At 40.1% G+C, this 27,954-nt stretch overlaps 2 long non-coding RNA genes across 2 annotated transcripts; one reads left to right on the forward strand and one right to left on the reverse strand.

The window, feature by feature from the left end:
- Positions 1-618: 618 nt before the first annotated feature.
- LOC130151902 (uncharacterized) lies at positions 619-27,932 on the reverse strand. Its single transcript, XR_008822789.1, has 3 exons — positions 27,796-27,932; positions 10,815-10,868; positions 619-5,842 (listed from the first exon to the last, which is right to left on the reverse strand). It is a non-coding gene; the product is annotated as an uncharacterized LOC130151902 (long non-coding RNA).
- Positions 20,974-27,951, forward strand: LOC130151901 (uncharacterized). The gene is made up of 3 exons (XR_008822788.1): positions 20,974-21,055; positions 27,408-27,765; positions 27,843-27,951. It is a non-coding gene; the product is annotated as an uncharacterized LOC130151901 (long non-coding RNA).
- Positions 27,952-27,954: the final 3 nt, after the last annotated feature.

Below are 27,954 nucleotides of genomic sequence, written 5' to 3' on the forward strand. Positions count from 1 at the left end.
CTGAACTGTGATTAGGAAGTCTCTATTTCACCCAAATCTGAAAATCTTCCCAGTACCAATTGTAAGTGGAAAAAAGATTTCCCAAACTTCTAAAACTAGTGGGAAAAAAAATTGGAAATTTGAGGGCATATATATATATACATCTATCTCTTAGGTTTTCTTTAGGAAAAGGTAATGAGTGGAGTTTCTAAAATTTCTCAATTTAGTGGTAGCAGTAAGAGCTTGCTTCTGTTACTGATTTATTCACAGGAAATGGCTTTACAGCATAGCAACACACCACAGATAGGATAATTAGGTACTGTGTTTTGGGCACTCAGAGTAGGTTTTCCTCTAATATACCAAAAGAGGAATATTTTCAACAAAATGTTTCAGAAGCTTTCTACATCTCTTAACATCCGGAATAATAAACTGTCTTGCTACCTTTGCATAATCTGCAACTCCCCAGTATCTGCAGGAAATCCACAAGAAAAACCTCACTTACGCACATATTCACCACAGCAAAATCACGTGGTCAGCAAGGTGAAAATAACAGTCAAAGACCGATGCAGCTGGAATACATTTGAAACATAAAAAGACATAAAAAACCCACCTAGTCCTCAGCATTATTTTATAGAGAGAGAGTTACATTTTATTGTATTACATTACAAACACAAATAAAATCTACACACACAAACGCACCATTAAAATATTCATGTATAAAAAATACAAGAAATTTACAAATATTTTAATGAGATTTTTTTAATTGTTAAAATATAAAATGTGTAGGCATATCTACTAGAAGGACACAAATGCCCACTGAGTCACTCTGTTTTTATAATCCTCTACGTCAATAGAAATCTGCACTGTTTCTAACTTGTCTACTTTGGAACCACTTGAAATTGATGTTTGACCTTTTGGGTTTAAAATCTACACATATATCAATATATATCCACAACTGCAAGATTTTTTAAAAGAAATCACTAGACAGATTTCAAGAAAATTGGTGAGACCCTGTTTTAATATATGTCTATTAAGAGATATTTTGAGGCAAAAATGTTATTCCTGCAAGGAAATGTTACATTATGATTAGTTTGTCGAGTGCCACTGTACAATACCTCTGTCTTTACAATGTAAAATACTTATGTCAGAGCTTTAAAGCAGACACATTTACAAAAAGCATGTAGTTAATTTTAGAAAATGGCACACTAGCCCTTAGTTCTGAACAAAAATATATCACGGGACTAGGGAGGGGTGAACAACTACTGTCCAAACACAAGCCAAATATGACCCTTTTCTGGGGGCTGAAAAGATTACACTAAATTTGCTTGTTTGTTTTCTTTCAGTTTTATGCACTGTGGCACTTCCTAGATTCAGGCAGAAGGTTAGTTATCATACAGTGCTAAGAGAAAAGCTCTTCCTCTGCTACTGTATTTCTGGTCTACTGAGAAACAGGAAATACCAGCAGTCTCATGAGAGTGCCTGTTCTCTGAAGATCTCCAGCTCAAATGGGGATCATTACACAAACCCACCCGAGCCTGAAAACCTTTTGAAACTGGCCTATTTCTAAGTGGGACACAAAAAATCCTAGGAGAATTCCGTAGCTTCATCACTTGAAGACAGACATAAATACAAAGTGAAACAATACTGTTTATCTGGCATGGCTACAACAACCATTAACTATTGATAAACATTGAATGGAAACCTTTCCAACAGCAGATGCTTAGTGAAAGACAAAGAGTGATCCTTTCTCTGAAAGGATTTTGGCAATCTGGTAAGGGATCTTCTGAGACAGAAGGCATATTTGGGCCATTATGTTTACTGGCAATATGAATCTATCCTACGTATACTTTTAAATTTAATTTTGAAAACAATCATATTTTTGGACTCAAGATCTTGGGGTGATGAGTCTGACAACTGTGCATTGTGTGAAAAAGTGCTTTCTTTTTTTGCTTTTAGAGTTCCTGTGTCACAAAGCACATAATCATTTCTTACTTGCCTTCTCCGTGATTATATTATGCTTTTTTCTCTCGACCCACCTCTGGTCTTTTTCCACACCAATGAGGTCTCTCTTAATCTATTAACTCATCATAGAATCATGGAATGGTTTGGGCTGCAAGGGACCTTGAAGATCATCTAGTTCCAACCCTCCTGCCATAGGCAGAGACACCTTCCACTAGACCAAGTTGCCCAAAGCCCCATCCAGCCTGGCCTTGGAAACTTCCAGGGACAGGGCATCTACAACTTCTTTGGGCAACCCCTTCCAGTGCCTCACCAACCTCACAGTGAAGAACTTCTTCCTTACATCTAACCTAAATCTACCTTCTTTCAGCTTGAAGCCATTAGCCCTTGTCCTATCACTACATGAAAAGTCCCTCTCCAGCTTTCCTGTAGGCCCCCTTTGGGTACTGGAAGGGTGCTGTAACTCTCCCCGGAACCTGCTCTCCTCCAGGCTGAACAACCCCAACTCTCTCGGCCTGTCTTCATAGAAGAGGTGCTCCAGCCCTCTGATCATCTTCATGTCCATCCTCTGGGCTTGTTCCAACAGGTCCATGTCCTCCTTATGTTGGGGTCCCCAGAGCTGGACGCAGCACTCCAGGTGGGGTCTCAGAAGAGTGGACTAGAGGGGGAGAATCGCCTCCCTTGGTCTGCTGGCCACTCCTGTTGATGCAGCCCAGCATATATTTGGCTTCCTGGGCTGCAAGCGCACGTTGCCAGGTCATGCTGAGCTTCTCACCAACCAACACCCTTAAGCCTTTCTCCTCAGGTCTGCTCTCAATACATTGTCCACCTAGCCTGTATTTGTGCTTGGGATAAAACTCCCTCAGTTCCATACTCCCGACTAGTATTTTTGTACTTTATATCCTAATATTTACTTTCTGGAATGAGGTAACCAGAACTGCACTTAATGTTCAAGATGTGAACATATCTTGGATTTATTCAGTGGTGTAATGACTGTTTATTTTGCTCTCCGTTCCCTTCCTCATTCTTTTCATGGTTTTGTCTGGTAATATGTGATCTGATGTTTTCAGAGGCCTGCCCAAGGAGTCCAAGATGTCTTTCCTTAAAAGTAACAGCTCATTTCAAGCCCATTGCTTTGCAGACATAGTTAAGGTGTGTGGCCCCTCACCCTTGTACATTATCAGTATTGACACTCAAGCATCATCTTTTTACCCACTTACTAAAGATTATAAATTCCTTTGGCAATTAGCCCTGCTTTTGGCCACCCTGAACAATTTTTGATTATTGGAAAATTTCTTCATATCCTTGTTCCACCACTTTTTTCAGTCTCTTTATGAATAGCTGAACACATTTCCCAGCACATTCCCTTGTGAGACTCCAATGGAAAACTCCCACCACCGTGAAAACTTACTCAACTTTTTACCAGTAATTTATCCTTGAAAGGATATTTTTTTCTTTTCTCCTGCAGAAGTTTGGCCTATTCACAAACTATTGTGAACACTTTATGAAAATTTTTTGGAAAGCCAAGTATGCTTGACTCCCTAGACCACCCTCATCCACATGCTGTTGACTCTTTCTAAGAACCTCAGAGTGGCTTCCCTCTACAAAAACCACATTAAATTTTCATCTATGTATTTGGCTATTAGTTCAATTCATTATTATAATTTAAAGATTTGGATTGTAATGGAGTCAGACTTATATTCTGTAGGTTTCCAGAGCACCCATGGACTTCTAAAGTTTGATACCACATTTACCTCCTTCAGCTCCTCAAATACAGCGACTGCTACAACAGACGTGTTATGCACAGTTCTTAGTTCACTGTTTTCATAGCTGAGCTCTTTTGAAACTGCAGGGTGGCTCTGGTTATCTGATTATTCTTACTCGTTATTCAATAAAATGTTTTAATATTTTTTTAAATACTGTGACAAATTGGCATAAAAAATGAAGGAATATATTCTGCAGGTTTCCTATGTAATCCTACAGATGCCTGTACTATTATTCTACAGAACTGCATATTCCCATGGCTTCTTGATGGCACCCAAGCTAGGGACTGGATTTGGTATGGGTAGCTTAGTAAAACTGTTTTCTGAGACTGTAAAATGTGAACATGAAATCTCTCAGAAAAGCACCTAGGCTAGGTGTTAAGAGAACTATGTGTCTTTAAGAAAAAGACTCAGCTGAGCTTAAATCACTGACTAAAGAAGCTAGCACAAGTTGTGCAGTACTGCAGTAAAGCAGCAAGTACAGGCAAAGGTTTCTATTCTGTCCTCATGCCACTGTAAGTGAAAGAACTGCTAAGGATAGACAGCACTACCAGATTAATAGTTTTAAAGGCAGCTCCTTAACATTCTTAAGAGCTTTGTCACTGTGGCTGATTTTCAAACAATTTGATACAAATTTTTGTCAGCCATAAAGAGGTTTATCAGGAGAAACATAGAACATAGGAACCAAGATGCCAGATCAGAGAAGGGGTCAGACTAGCAACTATGATTATTATCCTTTTTGCAGTAGTGGTCGGTAGATCTGCTATAGATTCAAAGTAAACAATCACAGCAAAGTGCAAAAATTATATCTCTTCTTAACTTTCTAAATGTCATCTAGGTTTGGTTTTTTATATTCTCATTTTATGCTGTCTTGAATCCTCATTATTTCTAGACTCTTCTGCCTTGTGGAAATTGATATATTAAATTTCAATTGTGTGATTATTTTTAATCTATTTTAAACGTTCTACCTTAAAATTCCATTAGCATATTCTGGGGTTTGTATCATGAGAGAAGATACACATATATCTCACCACTTCTGTCTAAAATGTTTTCAAACTGATGAGCTTGCATGCTAAATTTCAATCAGTTATTATATATTTCATATGATTTTAATTGCACTCAGCTCATATTTTCTTAGCTCTGGTCAGAATGACACATGTCAATACCACAGAAATTTTGTTCTATAGCAACCTGTATTCCCCAGAGATATTAATGAGTATAAATAAGAAACCCTCTAAAAATTTCTACCTCAAGGTTTTAGGGTCCACAGTTTCAGATATTTTGGGCCAGATTTAGAAGAGTGTGGGATCTGGATTATGATTTTCAAATTAGATTTCTGAAATGTATACCGCTCTGCTTCCGTGTAGCACCTTTCCCTTCTCTCTACTCTTCCACTAGTCCATTTCCTTCATTCCTGTCTTGTTCATGTTCACATTTGACATTCTTTTTGCTCCAGAAGCATGCATTCAGATTTTTACAACCTACTGTTTTTCTGTCACTTATTAAAGTCCTAGACAAAAATACAACTCTGAAGACCTTTTTATAACACTCTTACAGATTGCCATTTTATCAGCATCATCTATCATCTTTGTAATGTCCCTGGTGCAAGACCGCAGCAGCACATAGTGCAGCCTGTAACAAATCCTGTCAGTCCTGATAAGGTCCTTTCAGCTGAAGACTACTCAGACTGTATTTAGACACAGTCACATCAGGCCTGCACACTCTCAATTTTCCCCTGGCCCCTGCAGGCTGTGGGGCTGCAGGCAGGCTTCCCCTGCCTGCTCTAGAATATTTCCTGCATACAGTTTTTCTGTACGTCCCCTGGGCCAGTCTTCCCAGGCCTTCCAGACAAGGGCTGACTGTGTACCCATCTTCCCTTCACCCTCTAGGGACTCTGGTGCTACAATTCATCCTTCAAGAACATGCGAGGTTGAGGCATTATCTGCATGCATCTCCTCCTTGTAGATAATTTTAAAATAAATTTTGGGCATGCTTCCAGGTGAGGTCATAGGACTCTCAGGAGACAAGAAATCCAATCCAAACCCACCCCGGATTCTGCCAAGGGTTTCTCCTCCAAATCATGGGATCTGTCTTCCATGCAGCATGCTTTCCTCTTGCTTGGTTGCTTCCTCAGTGAGTCCCTATTATAAAAAAAAAAAAAAAGTCATCTCTGGTTTTCTGCCTTTCCCAAGCTTTGTGCCTGAGACCTTCACTGAATATATCAACACAAGCTGTGACAGGCTTCTGCAGTTATGGCCTTAAGCATGACACCCTCTGCAGCTTGTCCACCTTCTACGTACGCAGTTGTTTGCAGGTGGTCTGTTGTCTGTGCCAGTTCATACAGGGAGGTATCTAACAGCCTGCTGCACCTTCACTGACTTTAGAATTGCATTTGGAGGTCCACTGTCCTTAATGACGAAACATACTGTCCTGAGGGCAACTACCAAAAGACTATATAGATAAAACCTTTCAGCCTCCCCTCCACCCATCCATTGCAGCCTGCCAGCAGTGCAGTTTTTAAGACTCAGCATTAGACTCATTTCTTTGTCTTCCTTTCTGGGGGATTTCCACATGCAAACTACCATCCCCAACAGAGCTCTTGGAGGAGACTGACTTCATAAAGGATGTGGCTATCTCATTGTTATGTCAGGACAACTCAAGTTTTTTCATCACTGTAGGCAGAACTGAACACAGAGGAGGCAGAGCAACACCCTAGGCTCCATACCCCAGCCTGTCACCAATCTACTAGTCCACTAGCAGTACAACCCCTCCAGCCCCTCTTTTCAGCTGCGAGAGGGTGGTGACAGGGACCAGGCAGAATGGGGCTGAGCAGGCACGTTGCAGGGCTACCAGCACCCATTAATGTGTTTTTTGCTTGAGCTGCTGAGTGAGAACCTTGTCTATGAGAACCGTTCTGCTGCTGTTAATACCACTTGAAAGTAACACGGTTTTAGAACTGAACTGCAACTGCAACCCAAGATGAGAATCCCTCTCAGTTTTTTATTTAAGGACATGATTTGGCCACTCCTCTTAGTCTACCTCTGCAGACACCAGCTCTATCTTGACCAAGCTATACCCACCCAGAGTTTCAACGTCCTCCCCATCTGCGCTTGAGGGACTGAAGCTTGTCTACACCTGACACAGGAGCCTGACAGCATCTGGCTGACTCCACACGCATTGAAATGTTCCATTACACAGTGACTCATGAACAGTAGTTCCCCAAATTGCAACAGTACTTCTTACAACAGATAAAATGTAAAAATCCAGAGCTAAAAGCAGCAAGAGAGTGAGGATGGTTTTGGTTATTTTATACAGTATACAAATGGTACTATACTGTGCATTATTAATACTGCAATGAACTGAGCAGTAGGCAAAATATGTGCTTAGGCAGAAAAGAGTAGGTTTGGGTACGAAAATAATCTTTATATCTGAAATTTTAATCCCTGGAACCCTATCCTAGAAGCTGAACAAAGCTAAGCACAGTGGCTCCATGTTTTGTTTTCCTGTATTTTTGTCTGTTGGCTTGTTTTTGTTTTGTTTTGTTTTGTTTTAAGTTGATAATATAACAGTAAAAGTTGGACAGCAAAGAAAAAATGTCTCTGTCTACAGACCCTCTCAACACTCCACGTTTGCCTCTGAGAATACCTATTTATCATCATCTTCTATATTACATTGAGATCAGGGGATGATAATGACAGAAGACTAGAAAAATGCAGGCAATATTATCTGTAATTTATTTGGTGGATAAAAGATAATCAGAAAAAAGACATATGAACTGCAGTTTCCTTATCTTTTGTACCTCAACCCACTTTCTGTCGGAAGGCTAAATTTTGTGGAAAGTGCATTAAAAGCAATTTTGCAAAAGGTCATAACTGCAACAACAGCTAGCATTTCCTAACTAACCTCGGGGACTCTTCAGTAAATTATAATATCCAGTAGACGACATCTCTCTATTAATAGATACAAAAAATGTTCTACTCTTCCTAACACATGTGTATTCCACATATGGAAGTAATTTCCTGTTACAGTATTATCTGGACTATGAAAAAGAGGACATTCACTTCCAGGAGGCCTGACTGACAACTTTTCTTGTGTTTTCCAGCCTGGATACATGATATGAAAGCTCTGCAGAACAGAGCTTTTATGTCCTTTTTATTATCCCTTTAATAGGAAAAGATTTGTAGCATGAGACATATCAGCATGGTCATACATGCATTTCTCTAGCAGGAGATAAACATTATTTTCCACTGCAACTACATATGTAACAGCCAATATTTTTATTTTATTTATTTTTTTTGTTAATGAATGACTGTACTTAATATGTGTACAGTCTTTAAGTTTTGTAAATACAATTACTCCAGTTTCCAACAAAGGTTAATCGATTAAACTGAGTTTATTTAAAGCAGAGTGTCAGTCAGAAATAGACTGGAGAATCTTGATATATCTCATGCTTCCATAACTTTAAATACTGTCACCCTTTAGGATCAGGTTGTGTCTGCTGTTTTCCTTGTGCTATAGTCTTTAAAAGAAACCAAAAACTGGAGTTTAATAAAATAAAGTAAGTTCACAGTATTATGCTTTCAGACTTAAGTATGTTGAAGAAAAAACACAGCCTTCCAGGAGGGAACTTAGTACAAGAGATAAGCTGGTTGAAAACAGTGTTATATTCACATTTAATAAAGATTTATTTAAACAGAATAAGGTACTTGAACGACTTAGTAAAAACACACACAGAATAAACGGTAACTATTCTGAGAAAAGAGAGGAGGTGGATAGTTCTGACCACGTCTCTGCTGCACTCCTTCTGGCCTGGCTGTATCTGTCAAGTGAGCAGTTTGCAATGCTACAGCTGCCCCAGATGCAGACACGCAGACAAACCTGGACCTGGGCTAGAAGATCATATTTGCCTGGAAGGAGGAGGAAAGCAGGACAGGGCACTGTGTGGAACAAAGCACTTCTGCTACTATAAGCTGTATTCACACATAGCGCTACTATCATGGCATGTAGCTGCAGTAAGTACACTAGCTAAGCGTGCCCAGTATGAACCTGGATGAGATCATGCTTGTGCTTAGAAGTGTGAACTCAATAGTGACAGTAAAGTGCCACATATACCCTTAAAAGAAGGATACAGTGTGGAAAGAAGGAAACAGAGAGATTTCTAGCTGTAAAGAAAGTGATTATATGCATTTAATCACCTAATGGTAAAGAGATTCAGAAAAAATTACAGGACTTCAATAGAGCACTATGGTCTCTTCTGTTAATATTCTTATGGATTATTAAATGGCATATAAATAGGAAAAAAGGTCATCAGGGAACTTTTAAAAATCAACAAACATGCTAAGTCAAGGACACACTGTCTATAACACTAATTACAAGCAGGCTGTATCACATTCTTTCTCATAAATGTGCACATTACAGAGCCAAATTTAGGTTAATTGTGAAGTTGGAGGCAAATGCAAAAGCATTTCTGTTGCTGAGAAATGTTTCCCTTTATTAAAAGAAAAAAAAAATAGAAGACAAAAAAAGAAGAGAAAAAAAGAAGCATCTCTGGAGGTTCACTGCTAGCTTAGTTTCTGGTTTGTGTCAACTTGTTTATATCAGCTGCTGATTTGCGTCACTGGCTTGGCTTTGTGGTTGTATCTGGGGCCTGACGGACACCCTAGTGCATTAAGAAATTCACCACAACAGTACAGCATGTTAAGATCAGATAGCACAACCTAATGTTGTTTTCTTAAGCACACACAACCACACACAAACCTACTAAAAAAATTACTGGAGGCAGCTAAGAGAGACAGACTATAGGTTTGATGGAAACCAGGTTTAAATTCAGATAATGAGAAAAATGTCCATGTAGCACCAAAAAAGTGCATGGCAAATATTTTTAAGGGTACCAAAAAGTTGTACATATATTTTTAAAAGGGTTTGTATTTCTAGGAATCAAGATGCCTTACACCTCTTCACTTCCTCTAAGTTTTTAGTACAAGCATCTTCCTTGTGTTGTGCAGGGAAATTTTTTACTGCGAGATGTAAAACATTATTTTAGATATGGCTTTAATTAGCTTCTTGGAAATTATAACAAATCCTGAATATTTACATTTCAATATTTGATGTGATCATTCGGGATACTGAGCACAACATAACTTAGATGCTTTGCTTAAAACACATGTATTTTTATAACATATTTACAGTATATAGGGTGCCCATACAGAAATCAACATTACATTTTAAGCTTTGTGCCCATGATAAGATGACACATGTTCAACATACAGAAATGCCTAACGAAAAAGCCTGTCTAAGTAGGCACTTCAGAAAGGAGTAAAAGGTCTTGTGTGATGCCTTCTTGCTTTTCTAGATGTATATAGCTGAAAATACCAGGCAGAAACAACCACACTTCTGAAAACAGACTTCAATAAAGCTTCAATTTTCTGTCCAAGCTTCCAAAACTAAACCTTACAATCCTTTCCTGTTTTGTAACAGTTCATAGAAGGTCTAGTGAATAAATGGAGAGAATACATGTCTACAATCTTAACAGAGATATTTCATAAGAGAAAATAAAATGTTCTCAAAACCATGTTTGCTTTATGCAAACTTCCTTTAAGAAACACTGAAAGGAGTTCTAAGAGCCTCAATACATTCCATGAACATGTTCCTGAAATAAAACATGGATTTTCTGTTTTAAAATTACAAATTTGATCAAATTTGTGTTGAGATATTAAAATGTCTTTCAAGATAAACATTACAGTTGAACTGTTTTGATCAATCCAGTTTACTTCTCTTTTTCTTTCTGAGAATTTCAAAATATTTGGCTGCTGCCCAATTTGAAATGAAGTCAGATTTTGAAGTTACAAATTCTTAAGTAAAGAAGAATGATTATCCCCTAAGTTGTTCTGATAATACACCGTTATTTTAGACGGAGGAGTTGAAGTGCTAAAGATTAAACAATGAGTCCAGGAAGGTCCACCAAAGCAAAAAAGCTTAGAAAGAAAAATAATCCAATTTATAAGCAATGGGTCCAGGAATAATCCAGGAAAAAGCACATCCCTAGTCTGCATAGTCTATAGCTGGTTTTCAGAAGTATATGTTTCATTTCAGCAGAACATGGTAACAGCTTACCTGCATCTTCTTTTTCTTGGTCCTCATCAGGAGAAACAGAAATGGTGCTGTTGCCTGCACAGAAAATGGAAGTGGAGGTCACAAGAGATGCTATAGCAGCTTTACACTTCCCAAAAGAGTCTACAATGCAGGAGTAACTCCTTTACTAGTAATTATAATTTCATGGGGGAGGTGTGCAGTGTTGCCCCTGAAGTATAAAAGCTGACCTCCGTATCTGTCCAAAAACACATTCTCATTCCCATCCTAAGGATCTCCCCTCTTTTCCCCCTCTCCTATGTGTTAATATTAAAAGCAAGCACCATATGGCATCCCAGCTGAAAGGTATTAACCTACAATCATCACTCTCAATGGATACTGAGAGCTTCAAGAGGAGCCAGAATGTATGGTGTCAGAGAAACGTATCATTGGCAGCTTGGTTTGCTGTGTTTGACCTGCGTTTTGAAGTAAATAGCAGATTCTGTGCAGGGTTGTTATTTACTTTCAGCAGTATAATGAAAAAGCAAATAGTAGAGACAATTTTCATTGGGTCTTTTTATTACTAATTCCTGTTAAAACACAGTTGGAGAAGCAAAGGAGTTTTGATATCGTTCAACACGTTTTGTAAACATTTCCACATCCCTGTCTATATCAGGACTCCTCAGCTCTGGAACTGGGAGCTTCCAAAAACATTGTGAAGTGTTAACACAGCTGGTGGAGTCCACCACACCAGCTGGAAGAGGCACACTGAGGATCTGGTGAGTATGAGTGAGCCAGAAAACTGAGCTGGAGTAGCTCTGCGTTTTCAGGGCGTTAAGGTACTCGGGTCCTGCTGGCTCCAGCTAAGGAGGGAAGGGCCCAGCTACAAAGGAATAATAAGGAGCAGTTTGCCCATAGCCTAGAGCATGAAGACCGTACTGAGGATACCAGCACTCCCTGGATGCCCAACTCCAGCATGGGGAGGATGGGAAGAAGAACACAGAAGGGATCAGCAATGGTCTCTGGTGGCAATGTCACTGGGTCTGTGCACCAAAGAGCACCATCACCTTATCAATGTGGGAGCAACTTCCCTTGAGGGCTTCTCTGCTCCACCACTACAATAAGTCAGGGGTTTTGCCTTCCCCGTGTTCTCAGTTCTCTTTTGCTTCTCATTCAGCCATCCCAGAGAGTTTCACTGGTTCCTAAATTCTGTCCTTTCAGGCCTCCTTAAAAATAGCAGAAGGGCCCTGAAGTATGCCATTATGACAGTCAGAGAAACTTGGAAATGAGAGTTTGCAAAAATATTTACTATGTGAACTCCCTTCTGCCTGTCTTCATAGGAACTGAACTAAGTGACCAAGGGGGAAATTTGAAACCAAAGCTCCTAACTGAACCCACAATTAAATAGAAAATCAACATGCCCTGAAATGACAACTGCAAAGCTATGTCAAAAGCACAAGTCTTCACTGTCTTTATAGCTTTACAGTCATGTTTTCCAGTTTTTGTAAGTGTGTACTAATTGGATAAGAAACACAGGAAGAGGACTTTCGGGTGTTTTGCTGACAGCTTATACTACTGTTTAGTTGAGAGGTTTGACTAACTGCTTATTGTCAGTTCTGACTGTTAGTCATTTACTTTGATGTAGCAAAGTTGGAAAATCAGAAGCTAAGTCAGGCCTTTAGTCCAACAATACTCTCTAGCTGAGATCATAAGAATACGCAATTTTGGCTGTAATACTTACATTTTATTTCTTCAGCCATTTCAGTATCAGGAGGGAAATATTTTATTGTAGAAAGAAGGTGTATATGATTTTTTTTAAGAAAATAGACAAGTAACCACTTCTGAAAGAAACAACTGTGAATTTAAAAGTGTACATAATATTGTTTGAATCTTTTCACCTTGTTTTTCACACTCCTACTTGATTTTATATAACTGACATGATAAGAATGATGCCAAGGTTGAGGCAGAGTTAGCAGAGTTAGATAATGTGATAGACATGGTATTGAATTGCAACTATTTCCTTCAAAAATTCTATGCTTAGCTACAGATTTATATACCAATAAATAGACCCATTTGTTCCCAAGGTCATTCCCCACCCCCCCAACACTATTTATAAGGTGTACAGACAACCTGTCTGTCATGGTTTAACCCCTGCTGGGAGCTCAGCCCCAGCCGCTCGCTCACTCCCTCCTCATGGCATCGGGGAGAGAATCAGAAAGGCAAAAGTGAGAAAATTCATGGGCTGAGATAAAGACAGTTTAATAGGTAAAGCCAAAGCCGTGCACGCAAGCAAAGCAAAACAAGGAATTGATTCACCACTTCCCATGGGCAGGCAGGTGTTCAGCCATCCCCAGGACAGCAGGGCTCCGTCAGTGTTACTTGGGAAGACAAACGCCATCACTCTGAATGTCGTCCATCCCCCCCCCCCCCCTTCCTCCTTATTCCTCCAGCTTCATATGCTGAGCATGACGCCATACGGTATGGGATACCCCCTTGGTCAGCTGGGGCCAGCTGCCCCAGCTGTGCCCCCTCCCCACCTCTTGTGCACCCCCAGCCTCCTCGCTGGTGGGGTGGGGTGAGGAGCAGGAAAGGCCCTGGCTGAGTAAGCACTGCTCAGCAACAACTGAAAACATTTCTGCATTATCAATGCTGTTTCCAGCAAAAACCCAAAACACAGCCCCATACCAGCTACTATGAAGAAAATTAACTCTACCTGAGCCAAATCCAGTGCACTGACTTTCCCTGCATGCTGCACCAGCTGGTTTAAAAGGAAGAGAGACATCCCACACCCACTGTGCTTCTCAGTCTCAGAACTAGAAAACTGTTATATAGTCCCTGGGAGAGAGTTAGAAGGATGGTTCTGAACGTACATATAGACAAAATATCTTAAAGAAGAACCATAGATGGCCATCTTTCTCCCATGAGTACCTGTTTATAAGTATTTTTACACAGTGTATGCCTATGAAAGACACCTAAAAAAATGATCCTGGACTTCAAGAATGATCCTGGACTTTGAAGCTGAATAGGATGTCTTGTGAAGACAGACCTCAGGGATGGAGATATTTTGCAGAGAGGTCAGTCACGGTCACTTCAAGGCTAATAGAAAAGGCCTTGATGGTTATTACAGGCATACTAAAATATAAGTAACTTTTTTATGTTGATGTAGCTATCCCATCTTTCTGCCGCTACTGTGAAAAGGGGAGATACTTTTTAAACATCTTGACCTATCAACATAAAAAGTTGAAAGCTTGCCTACCAACAAAGTTACAGAGGGAAAGCTTGGTCATGACAGGCTGTAACTTAGAAAATAATTATATATTCATCTGATCAATCTTCTGACTCAAGTGACATTGAAGACGACCTCAGGAAGAAGCTCAGAATGGGTCTGAACTGTGTATTTGTCCTGAAAAATACATAAACAGAGATCTGCATGACGGACAGCATTTCTTATTAAGGCCTTGGGAAGCTGCATTCATCAGCAGATGAAAGAAAGATTACGTAACTGCTCTCACAGTGAGGTCTCTCTTCTCATGCTGAAGCTTTATGGTATCACATTGGGCCTGCCCAAAGGTTGAAGCCAAGAGACACTTCCAAACACCACTTCAAATAGCAGGACGTGTACTACAGTGTTCAATGAAGTTTGAAGTGTTGAGGAGGACAGCCTTTGCCAACAGCAAAATAACATCTTGATGACATTTGTGCAGTTGCATCCTGTAAACAATGCCAGATAATAAAGCACCTTACATGGCAAAAAGGGTCAAGTCTTTCAATATGCATAACTACACCAACACCAACAAAAAGAATCAAGAGTATTAGACTGATGCCAACATGTGCATTGCCAATCCTGACTTCTCTGGTGATATTTCTGTAATGTAAATCATTCTCAAGTAAGCGTACTTCAGGCTCAGGAAGTACAGTCCATGGAGTTTTGCTCTACCATGACAGACACAGTTACAGCAATGTAAGAGAAAGTCATTCTTGGCCCAATAGAGTCACTGCCTGGCACCAGTGAAAGCTGCTGTGATGATACCTGAAAGCCCACTTCAGTGGTTGCAGGCACATGGACTGTCCATAAGAAGGAATATTAGGCATTGTTCAGAAGAGACTCCTGAGGCTAAACACTGCAAGTAGAATCAGATAGCTTTGGAGGGAACTAACAAAACTGTCACCCCCCAAAAAAATGAATGATAGAAATTTAAATGGTCATATTTAAAAGGCTGAGGAGATTAAAAAATATGGAGTATTTGCTCTGCCTTTCCAAAGAGTGGAAAGTGGGGAAGAGCTTGTGGGCATGCCTTATCAAACAAAAAGTTCTCTCACAGCAAATGTTTGGCAATATGTACAGGGACAGTGTGAATGTAGATGAGAGAGGGGGAATATGAAGGGAAATACGGTCTTGCTAAACAGCCTGCCAAAGACCCGGCTTTCTGTAGGAATATTTGTCCAAAATTTCATGTTTTTAAGCTGTTGCAAATCAGAAAGAACACAGTTTTGTGACAAATATGTAAACAGGTCAGTATGACACTCATCGTATGAATGGATAACTCATTTTAAGACAGAGTCAAAAGCTGTAATGGAGTTATTGCTCAATTTCTGGGTTTAACTGGTGCCAGTATCAAAGAATGAAAACACAGTTTAATACAGTACAATATCCAACTACTGGCTTGGTGACCACTTCAGGTCAAAGATTCAGTCTGCTTTCCCCCTGCAGTTTAGCAGAACACAGGTTTGAGGCTCAGAAGAGCGTAATTCTTTTCCTCAGTCTGCCAAGCTGACCTTCAACAAATCACCTCAGCGTGCCACAATTTCCCTATGAATTAAATAAAAGACAATGCTTGTGATTCTTAGCAAAGTACTTTCAAAGCAACTGAATCAAAGTTCTAGGAACTGTTCAAGTGCCATTACTTGTTCATGTTTATTTGAATACACCACTTGGCATGTTAATATTATTAAGCCCATTATTTCTGTGTAAACACATATGTGCTTTCACCCAATTGTAAATTTAATGAATACACTCATGTAACTTACACCACAGTTGTCTTTCTGACAACTTTTTGAAACTCCTGGATGATGCAAAGCAGGGCTGCTCTCCCCCATCACTGTTTTTCAAACAATCTGTATTTCTCAATTTAATCTTCATTTACACTAGTTTCCCTAAAACAGAGGAAAGGGTTTTAACCGACAAATACTGGTGAAGTTAGAAGATGCCCTTTCACCCATCCCTCTCACATCCCTGCTGGAAGACTTGGTAAATTGGAACAGACATGCACTTTTCAACTATTGCTGTGCACAATTCATCAACTCAGAGCAAATTCCCCCTCCCTGCTGTTAAAGCCAGGACTCCAGGCTGAATCTGAATAGCTAATACCTTCATGCCTTGTTCTGTTAACTCTGCAACAAGATGTTAAGGGAAAGCTAAGGCACAACATGTTAATACTCTAGAGTTCATCAGTGAGTTTACTGGCTCATTATTCTCTAAATTCATTTGATCATAGGATATTTGTATTATGACAGGATAACAGGCTGGAATGGACCTCAGGAGATTTCTGATCCAACTTGCTGCTCAAAACAGGATCAGCTATGAGATCAGACAAGGTTTCTCAGGGCTTTATGTGTTCTGGCTATGGAGAATGCACAGCCCCACTGGGCAAATTGTTACAATGTTTGATTGTCCTCATGGTAAAAATTTTTTTCCTTACATCCAGTCTGAACCACTCTTGCTTCAGCTTATGCTTGCTGTCTTCTGCCCTCCACCATGCAGCACTGTGAAACAGACTGGCTCCATTTTCTCGATAATGTAGTCGTGGCTAGGGCAAGGCTGCTGTTAGGTCTCCCCAAAGCTTTCTCTCTTGTAGACTGAACAAGCCCAGTTCCTCCAGTCTCCCCTTGCAAATCAGGTGCTCTAGTCTCTTGACCATCTTGGTTGTCCTCTGCTGAACTCACTCCAGTTTATCAGTATCTTTCCTAAAATGGAGGAGCTTGAACTGGACACAGCCTTCCAGTTGCCTCCTGAGTAGAGACCTCGTGAGTACTGAGCAAAGGGGAACTTTTGATCCTGTTAGTATAGCTCAGGAAGCTGTTGGGTTTTTTTATTGCCAGAGTACGCTGCTGGCTCACGTTCAGCTTGCAGTCTGACAGGACTCCCATGCCCTTTTTTGCAGAGCCCTTTCACCATTTCTGTCTAGCAGTTCCTACTGTCCAAAGCAAGTCTTATGCTCATAAAAGCCAAATTCCTGTCAACGACATCAGCTGTGCAACCAGACTTTGACCTGTGGAATCTGTCTGCTCCTCCCCAGGCCTTTCCTCTGCACTGGCAGGACTCAATGGAACACCACCTGAGCCTCCATGCCTTTGACCCTCATTCCCAAAGCCATCCAGTCACTCCTGATAAGCTTAAGGTTCCTGCCCCAGATGTATTAATACTGCCAATGTAATTAAGCAGCAAGAGAAATAGTGCAAAGGTCAGACAAGCCTTGGCAGTTTCTTTGCAACACGCTGGGTCTGAGTCCCCAGCAAGTCCCAGACCTCCCTAAACAGCAAGTAAGATCAGGAAATCTGGCCTTCTGTACCCCCAGAGGTGAGTCCCACACAACTACCATTTGTGACTTCCTCTTGGTGCTAATGCATGGCTCATTAGGTGGCTCTGTTGCCTCTCCAGGGATGGATTTCTCTCCCTTACCTGCTACCAGCACACTGAACCAGTTCTGCAGCTGCAGATCTGCCATCCTCCTCTTGCCAGGAGTCATAAGCCACCTGTCTTTCCCTGTCTGGGACTCTCCATTTGCCCCACAACTGACCATGGTCTCTGGCTGCCCTCCCTCTGTGCAGTTACAGGTTCAGGCTTTTGCCTCTGCAGGATCTCTATGAAGATGCTGACAACACATTTTTTAGGTTCCCTTATCCTGTGCAGTTTGCACCCTTTCGCCCACAGCTCCTTATCTTGGCAAAATATCTGCTCGTCTAGTGTACACCTCCTGCAAGCAAGGACACCATCTTCTCCTGCTCCTGCCTTTGGGAAACACACCAGATACTCTCTGCAGCCTGAGATCTGGAAAGGTGTATCCTCTCACTGGAGATGTGACTTGAATAGCAGCCCCTGCTGTGCCAGGAGTAGTTGCTCCATTTGGCGCTGGGAACTGTGCTCTGTGGTGCAACACTACTGTTGATGAGTCCCACATGGCCTTCAGCAGATTTCTGGCCCCCTTCCATGGGCCTTTCTGAGCAAACTGCTGCTTCTGAGAGCTGTGCCCTGGGACTGTTAATACTAGCTGAATGGGTACTTGACCCTCCCTAATCAGGATCAGCCTTCCCCAGCAGTACAGCATGGGTCTGAGGACGCCAGAAAAAAAAGTCTCAGAAGATCCAGAAACAAGTCCCAGAGCTACTCAGCAAGCAGTGAGCACTGGCAGAGAACAGGAGACAGAGAAGCACTCCAGCTCCCCAGCATGTGCCCAAACCCATGAATTGCTACTTGTCCCTCTTCATTGCTCCTAGTCACTGTGTTCCCTAAAGAACGCTGCTGCTCCAGGATTAGGGTGGCTCCACTGTGAGGTCCCTTCGCATGAGGCTAGGAGGCCACTTGAACATGTCCTGACACCAATTCAGTGTGCTTGTGAACTCAGTCCCACTGCGTGCATTGCCCTCACAGCAGTTAGGAGCCCGACACAGGAGATAGCCGCTCCAGGATGAGACTCTCCCCACACACCCCCTGCCTGTGCCCCTTCTTGCAAGACAAGGCTGCCAGAGCACCCCTAAAGCACTGGCCAGTTGCGGAAGCCATCACCACTCAGCTGCATCACTCCACAGCAACTGAAAACCCACCACAGGCACATCCTCTGTACCCCCGAGAGTCTTCTCATGAGACTCTAAGACTGTTCGAACACCTTCTGAGCAGGTGTCACTCAGCTCATCACTGCGGCTGCTGTCACATATGCCTGCCACTGGCATCACCCTTGTAACATCCAAAAGTCAATAGGATTCCTGGAGAAGTCATCACTTAATTTTTAAGACAGATTCATATTTTCTACTTTCCAACAGCAGTTGGTTTTAAAGAGGCTACGTGGTTTCCTTAGCATCTCAGGCATTTCATTCTTAAACTCCTCAGACCCTTTGGGTGGAGAGTATAACGGTTTAGACATTGACGACATTAATAATTAATATTTATTAATAATTAATGAAATAATTTTTAATAAAATAATTAATAATTGGTTTATTCCAGTACTTAATTTTGGATGCTTCACTCATGGATGAACGTTTTATCTTACTTAAATGAAAAGTGGAAAGACAGTCCCTTAAATGTCATTTTTCCTTCGTCTGGACTTAAAAAAATCTCAGCCACCAAACAAAAAACTATGTTATAAAAGCAGAGAAGTTACACATATAAGGTCACGTCGTGTCCTTCAATTGCACATACTGCTCCCACTGAAACGAAAAGGTTGCATGCACACTGAAGGGTAGGCTTTAGGTTAAAAGACTGATATCCTGTTTAGACTAAGACAGTGATAGGGTAAAAATGTGACCAAATATTTTTCTTGTATCTTTTTACAGTATCCACGTAATTCTCTGGGCAGAAGGGTCAAAACAAAATAAAACTCAACATTTCAAAGCTCTTCATAGGCTAATAAAATAAAATAAATGCCAAAACTCATAAGTTGTAACAAACTACTATGAGATGGAGAAAATATCGGTAAGAAAAATATTTCTAATCCAGAATACCAAATAGACTCTCACAGATGGCTATGAGGAAAAAAGAGTTTAAATACAAGAAGAATGTGCTTTAAAATAAAGTAGAATAATAAACGGACATTTAATAATAAAGCAAGGCCTAAGATTAACTAAACCATGCCATGTGAAAGGTTATGAAAAGACTGTGAAGGAAGAACAGTCTTTGACAGGGGCATGTGCAGTTCTCATTGCTATTGATAGAATTTGTACGCATATATCGGAGACAATGCGGTTCATTGTATATAGCAGAATTCACAAATAATGAGAAAAGCTCCAGAAAAATGAGGAGCAATGATTTACCATTATCATTCCTTCAGCCCTCTGACTTCCCTGGTAGGCACTGCCTTATCGAGTTTACATGGGACTGAAGATCTGTGTGATGAGTGCACTCATATTCTTTGTATACCACCAGGAGGCAGGTTGGGTATCATGAACTGCCCATGACAGATAAAACTATTGCCATCACGTCCTCTCGGGTTTCAGAATTAATTGAAGGATTTGCATAAAGTGTACTTTCTTAAAACGAGGAGGGGTCTCCCAGACAACAGAAGCTGTGAGTATCTGCTATCTACTTCTTGCCAGTAAAGGATTATAAACTTCAACTTAAACACCCAACGGTTTTGAACACAGCATTCTGACATATTATGTCCAAAGCAAAGCATTTGGGGATTTTAGTGGGGTTTCAGTTCTTTCAGAAATGGGTACATTCTTGACATTTTGTCCTAATGTGTGATGAAAAATATTTCCAAATCTTGAAATTTTTCACAGAACTGAAATTAGGTTTGCCAGCTTGCAGTAGTTAGCACTACAGCCATTTCAAAGGAAAATGCAACTATTTACCGTAAGTATGGATGAGAACACGTATTTTAGGACACAAAGGGCCAAAGTAAATTTAAGCTGTTGTTTTTAACAACAAACAAATATTTCTGTAGTCACAGGGAGTAAGCCCGGGGGGGCTGGACACTGTTTGCACATACAGAGCTCAGAAGTGCACCCTGATGCAGTGCTTGGAATCACTTCTGCTTGTAGGTTCATTGCTCAAGGGAAGGAAGGAAGGAGCTCTGTGAATGCCTGTGACATCTTACATCTCTAACGTCACTACCACATAAAGCAAAAACCTTTGCCCTGCAGCATACAAGAGGTTTCTCAAAACCCCAGTGGGTAAGACCCATTTTTCTATGGCAGCTGAGCTGCTTGTTGCATTTAGGGAGATTCTTGGGGCAATGCCACACGCAGCTGTTAGAAATGTTTCTACTTAGCAACTGCATCAACTCTTTTGAGCCTGTCAGCACCACAGCAGTTACATACTTTCTGTCTCCTGCAGCACACCTTCATCAAGCTAGCTCACACGCCAACACACAGCTTTGGCTCAGGAGAATGAGGCAATGCCTTTGTCAGGACCCCACGTGCCCTAATAGGACCTTGGTTGGCCTTCCTGGGGATGCCACCCACACCCTCTGCCCATCGGATCAGGAGCCCCATTTAAGCTCAGGCTGCAGCAGGTGACCTGGGCTGTCTCTGGCTAACCCTCTCCCTTCTTCCCTCCCTGAAGGTGTCAGATGGTAAGTGTTTTAACTGCATAGTACCCTATATTTTGTATATTTACTCTTAGAGTTGCTTATTAAGTCAACCTGAAATAATTCACTGTTAAACTACAAAAGAAAACCCCCTAGAAAATAGCAGCCTTGTAATGCATCACACTCTATCAGCCTTTTAGGACGATTTTGTCAAGAAGCAAGTTATGTATTCAGTAATACATTAGTGCTGATAAAGGTCAGGATGTTAACAGAGACATAAATTGAGTAACACAGCACCATGAGATTTCAGTGCCATCCACCAAGTTTTCCTAGTTTGTGACATGTAAAGTTTCTTAGTAAGTCAGCATATTAGCATTAGTACTGCAAGAGGTCATTTGATGCTGCTATCATGTCTGGCTATTAAAAGCACATTACAAAATATTAATGGCCAACATTTTCATTCACCTAGTGAAACTTCTTCTGCACATAGCGCTACTTAGAAGATGACAAAACTTACTCTTTTTATTAAAAAGTAACATTAGTAATGTTTTTAAAGTAACCTGATCTATTTGGGGTCCTGAGAATGGAGCAGAACAGCTTATGTGCAGGAGAAAAAATATGAGGCAAAATACTTCATTGCTGTCAATTCCCCCCCTCCACCAAAAGCATTGAAAATAAGTAGTACTAATAACTAAAAATCCCAATTCAAGTATCAGTGTACCTTTTTCTTCTTCAGTTCCTAAGTTACAATTGTATAATTGCTATGGATAGAAAGTCGTGACTAATCTCACGGTTCTGAAGCTCGACTTGCAAGTATCACTTGGCACAAAAGATAACCTCCAATTTTCCTTCTGCATCAGTTATTTTTCACATTAGCAACTCAGAGTAAGGGATATAGCTTCAAGCTGTAAAATCTAGTTCTAGCTGTACATAGATAAAATTTAGCACCTGCTTGTCAAATTTGAGAATGAAATTTTGCAGAAAAGCCACTTTGCAACTTATGACAACAAAATAGGGGGTAAGTATTAACAGCATGCATCCTTAGCTGCTTCTGTTTACTTTAAATGGGCAATGATATAGTTCAGTTAACAAAAATGTATTCCAGCTAACCTATTGTGGTATGAAGTAATTTTGCTTTATTTGCAGTATTGGAAGTAAGAGTTCTATTGTATTACAGAAATGCCAAGAGTTAGTCTACCTTTACTCACGCAGATCAGTACACAGTTTCTTAAGAACAACAAATCCCAAACACTACATGAATTTTTTTCTAAAAGTCAGATTTAGAATGCAGCTGAAAACATTCTTCCCAGTGAAGCGCAGGGCTGAAAAGCTGGGCCTGCTGGCGGATGCTGGAAGACTGGGCAGGAGACTGGAGCTGGCAAGTGGGCACAGCTCATCTGGCATAGCACATGGGCTGCTGGCCCAGTTAGGGCCAAGGCTCAGGTCTGATCGTGTCAGGTTTGGAGCTGAGGACAGCAGGGACTGAAGACCTATGTTTATCCTGGAAATTGCAGGGACTCTGGTGCTGACGCAAGCAGCAGCGATGAAAGATTCACAGCAGATTATTGGGCATCTGGTGGTCACTGGGCTGTAGTTAGCTAAAATGAGTGTTATGTTTAGGATTTAAGGCGGCAGAGCTGTAGGAGTTTGCTTTGCACTCTGTGAGGCTAAGAGAAGTAGTGTAAGAACTTGCTGAGGCAAGGGTGACTGGGCCCAGCTTAGCATTGGATGGCAAGGATTGTCACTGGTTTGAATTAATTTTAAGGTTACGATTTGGTAGAGTAAGGGCTGGAAGTTAGTTTTTGCAATGGATCCTTTACAGCCTAGGGTGATATCTGACGCTGGGAACATGGGAAATGCTGAGCTGCTTACAGAAGTTCTAGGGCAGTGTAGATCCTGTGGTTATGGTCAATTCTCATACTGGAGTGAGCTGACATTTCAACAGCATTGTGTACTAGAATCTCATCCCTGCCTTGCTGGGAGACAGCATTTGCCTGCCCTTGGGTTGGGAAGTATTAGTGGGTCTTACAGTGTAAACAGTACTTAATTTTGCAAGACCTACAGCAGTAGAAAATAGCTAATGCTGGGAGAAACAATGCCTTATCATAGGGCAATTCTGGGCTGCTTCGCTATTATTAAATCTAGGAAAAAACAGTTAAATCATTTGCATAGGGGTCACAATTCACACAAATACTTGGACTGGCAATGACAACAAGTTACAAGTCTTTTAACTTACATTTGTTAAAAAACACTCAATAGCTTTGCCATCACTGTCATAATCGTCATCTTCCCGCCTTCATCTTAGAAAAACTGTTTGGCTTCATGATGCCAGTATATTAACATCCGTAAGTGAATACAAGAAGGCACAATTTTTCTATGCTAGGGAGTTCTGAGTGGCAAAATGACATGTTACTTATGTAGATTTTTTCATATCTCCACTCAGTGTGTCCAGCTATTAACATCTTCATCTAATTTAACAATGCCTTTGCTCTTGTAGTATCTAGCACTGCCTTAAAAAAATGCGCTTGATGAAGCCAGACAACTGGCTTATCCCCATTTTTGTAATTTCAGAACATCTGACTGTGCTCATTGCATGAGGGTGTTTCAGAAGACAGATAATACTACAGCTATCACATGCATCTGTGCAAATGCTGATCATATTTTATGTCTTAGTCAAAAAAGGATTTTATAAGTCTCTGTAGCGGTTTTCCCATTTTCTTTTAATAACAAAACTGAAAGTTAATCTTTGCCTTTCAATCACTAGAACTGCAAAGCTGTCCAAATACAAAGACCATGGGAGCAAATACCTCACTAGTGCATCTCAGGAGACAGAGAATCTGTTTATAACATTTTTGTAAAATCAAACAATAGATGAGCTTGCACCTGCTTAATTTACTCTTCAAGCAGTATAGTGAAACTCAAAGATTTAAGCAGCTGAACAGTTTTATGACAGGTAATTGACAGTAATAATAATACTGTCAACTGGTAAGTACTATGCCCACAAGTATCTCAAGCAAGGAAGTCTACTGAAATACTTACAAACAGGTGATTTATTAATATTTAAATAGGTACATCATTTCATTACATAAGCATGGTAATAAAGTCCTTTGTGTTTCGATTTGTTGCAAACTGGTAGCTCAGAAGTCATTTTTAACTGAAGAGAAAAAAAAAAAAAAAAAACCAGGAAAATAATGATTCTTTTTTGCCCTGTTTAAGCAAGTATGGCCTCAAATGTGGAATATGACTTCCTTTTTAATGATCCACCACATATTTAAATTGAACACCTAGTTATACAGCAAGACTATTAATAATGAATTTATTAAAGTGTGTCAAGAGTCAATGTTTCACAATGTAAAGTAAAATTTTCAGCATGAAATTAAAGCTTTTTTAAATAACACTATACAAAGTACCCAACAGGTATTGCAGATTTCAAATATTAGTTGTATCATAGTCAACTACTTTAATGTCAAATAATTAAGTCTACAAAAAGTTAAAAATGTGCAGCAGTTTCTTGTAAGTCAAGACCTTGCTTGTAACCCATTAAAAAAAAAAAAAAGTGCAAGGTGACAAAACTGATATGGCAAATGTAATGCATAACTGCAGCAGGCAGGATAGTATTGGATTGATTCACTACTGCTCATTAGTTGTCAGTATCAATTAAGACCCAGTCCCACCTCATATTCAAAGTGTGTAGAAACAAAGTCATTATGACTATTTAAAAGCTGAAAATACTTATCTTTGTGTTAAATGTGCAGTGCTTTCCCCAGGCTGCTAGGTTTCCTTGGGTTGCCCCAGAAAAAAAGGAGGGGAAAAAAAACCCACAGAAACAAACAGCCCAAGACCCCAAAAAATCCCACAGAAAATCAGCCAGCTTTCATCACCTTGTAAATTCTCTATACAGTATTTTACTTTCTGTTTTTCTGTGTAGAAGTCCATCATAAGGCACTTTAAAGGTAAGAACAAAGTTTCACTTAAACTTCTTTCCAACTTTTCTATTCTTTGGAAAGCTGATAAGTGGAAATACAATAAACATGAGAAAATGGGACACAAATTTATTCAGGAGCTTACTAAACTGATCAACACACTTTTGTTCAGAAAATAATAATGTAGCACTCAGTGAGAAGGGTTGTCATTGAAACAAAAACTGGATGCATATGAAGCAACTTTTTAAATTTGTAAAAAGGTGGTAATCCTTTTTGTTTGATTGCCACACATGGAAGTTGGAAATATTTTTTTTAAACAGAAAGACATTATACTTTTAATTATTGCTCATACAGAACTCTAGGTACACAAGAGATGCAATGTTGTTTTCTTAATGTAGATTATTTGCCTACTCCTTTTGAAAAGGAGCATTTCTTTTAAGATTTTTTTTGTTTCCATTCAGAACATGACATTCAGATAAAATCTGTTTGTTTTAAAAGAAAAATTGTTTAGTTTTCTTTTACCAGTGCGTTATGCATTTCAGTACTAGATAGAGCTGTACAAAGTTGTCAAAGTCAAAATAAAATCCTTGGCCTCATTCCCTCGAGAAAAGGAATGTGTACAAGATCCAAGATGAGAACAAAGCTCTATAAACAGTAAATTTAAGCATATTTTACTCTGTTTCTGTTCAAAACTGTAGCAGTTCTGAACAGAGACCACATAAGAAATACTGGCTTTGCATACTCCTCACCCAAGAGGAAACTTGGTATCTTTACGGATTAATATTTTTGTGAACATGTAGCTCAGTTCACACCCCTGTTTGTGTTGCATGCCAAATCTGAAAGGCGAGGTTTCTGCAACAGAACTGCAAGGGACACAGTTTGTGTGTTCCTTATGTATGGAGAGACAGTGAACTACCAGCAAAATGTTCCCTCTCTACTGCCAAGGGCATCTTAACTAAGGAGATGTTACAATGGTTCAGGTGAAAACTCCCCTAGTCTCCCCAACACCAGGTGAACATTGAAACTAGGACCAAATGAAAATTTTTCTTCCTTCTGTTAGTCTACTCTTAGACCTTTCCACTCCTCAGTGAGGTCCTGAGCTTCTCATAAACAATACTCATACAGCAACAACACCCACTCTGCTAATATCTAGACCTTTCCTAGCCTCAGAGAAATCTACGTGAATACCCCAATTTCTCCTTTTGGAAAGCAATCACTCCTTCCCTGCTTGCTGAGGAAAGTTTGTGTTCTCTAGTCTGTACAATGCCATTCTTCCCAAGGAAAAGTGAGCATATTCCTCCTATGAAGTATGTAATCTCAAACTCTTTTGTATATGTTATCCAAATACATAAATGGTCCTTATCTTGATTCCACCATAAACATTCTTTTCACCAAGAACATTTTTGAAAGCTCATAGACAGTGGAAGTAGTCCAATAGTACAAGACCAAAAAATATTTATTTTTTTAAAAAATGAACACTTACTGTGTTCTGATTTTGGAGATCTGTCTTTTGATTAGGTTGTTTTGTTGGGGGGTTTTTTGCCTAAGTTCCCTTGTCCCTGAAGAATGAATGTCCGTAATAGTTCATTAACTTGCCAGCTTTGCACAGAGTATCAACAGGACAGTCTAAGGCAATCCCTGAATATCAGATCGTCTCTCCCTAGATTACATTACAAAGAATATATTATTACGTTTGGAGAAAAATAGAAAGAGAAATGAAAAATTACACCATGTCCTTTGGATGCACGGTTTGGAATGTCTCTGCTCTGCTTAGTTGGCAGAACCAAGACTTGAAACTAGTGGACAGCTTCTGCAGTGGTTGAAATTGTGAACCAGTTCTTAGAAGAGCTGCACCCCCAGGCATGGCCTTCCTAAGCAAGAACTGCTATCTGAAAGAGGAGTAAGAAATCCCACCTGAATACATACCTCCTGTAATTTTTAATCTTAGTAGTTATTTTAATAGACATAAATTTCAACTTCTCTGCTATGAGATGCAGTTTGTTGCTAAAAAGCAGCCTGTTGATGGATAGTTCTAGAAAGACTCAATACTTCATTAATCAACAAAGAAACACATTCTTATAGTGGCTCTTCTGTGTGAAATGAGCATGACAGGTAATTTTTTAGAACTTGTGCACACAAGCTCATTTCACGACATAATTTTTCTGTATTATATACCTTTAAGGACTAGTTATTGTATAATAATTGCATGATAATTGAGAATGCACTTTTCTATTGGCTTTAACAACCACATGTGATCATGAATGAGAAAATGATGGGGGTAACTATATGCTTGTATTAGGTGCATCTAAATCACAGCTAGTTTTATTTGAAATATGACAGCTTAGCAAAGAAGAAAATTTTGGCTTCTTCTACAAGAGTTCACAATTCTGTATATGCCAAACATATGGGCCCCAAACCAAACTTGTCCCCAAGTTCATTCTACTCTTCTCTGTCTCCCCTCTGCTTTCTCTAAGCTATCAACATAGAGCACTTCCAACTCCTACACCAAGAGGAAAAAGAAAAATTAAGAAAACAATGCTATCAGCCACAGGTTAAGAAAATAAGCAGAACTCCCTCAAGCAGCTGGACTTTCTGCTTCTCCCTTTCTGGCTTTGAAACCAGTCCAGGGTCCTGAAGTGGTAAGGAGAGAGCATGGCTTGTCTCCCAAGGCAGTGCTACCACCACAGAGATGTCCAGAAGCGTGGCCAGGGCCACAGATGCTCTTTCAAGCAGCTCAGGAAGACGGTGGAACAGGCATCACAGTTTTAGCTGTTCAAGGTCCCTTCCAACCCAAACCATTCTGTGATTCTATGATCAAATCAACATATGAAGGTAAGAGGCCATTAGATTTTATCCACATACCTGTACATAAATCTTAGACTTCAGTAAAATGTTTCCATTCTCCACAGATTAAGCTGTTATGTCCCATGCAAAAACAAGGCTTTGGTTCTCAGTAGTGACAGACGCTGGCCAAGCCAAGATGAAAGATGTCGGCAGTCAAACCATGCCAGTAACTACTGA

This window comes from Falco biarmicus, chromosome 6 (assembly GCF_023638135.1).
Source record: "Falco biarmicus isolate bFalBia1 chromosome 6, bFalBia1.pri, whole genome shotgun sequence".
In the NCBI taxonomy this organism is placed as follows: domain Eukaryota; kingdom Metazoa; phylum Chordata; class Aves; order Falconiformes; family Falconidae; genus Falco; species Falco biarmicus.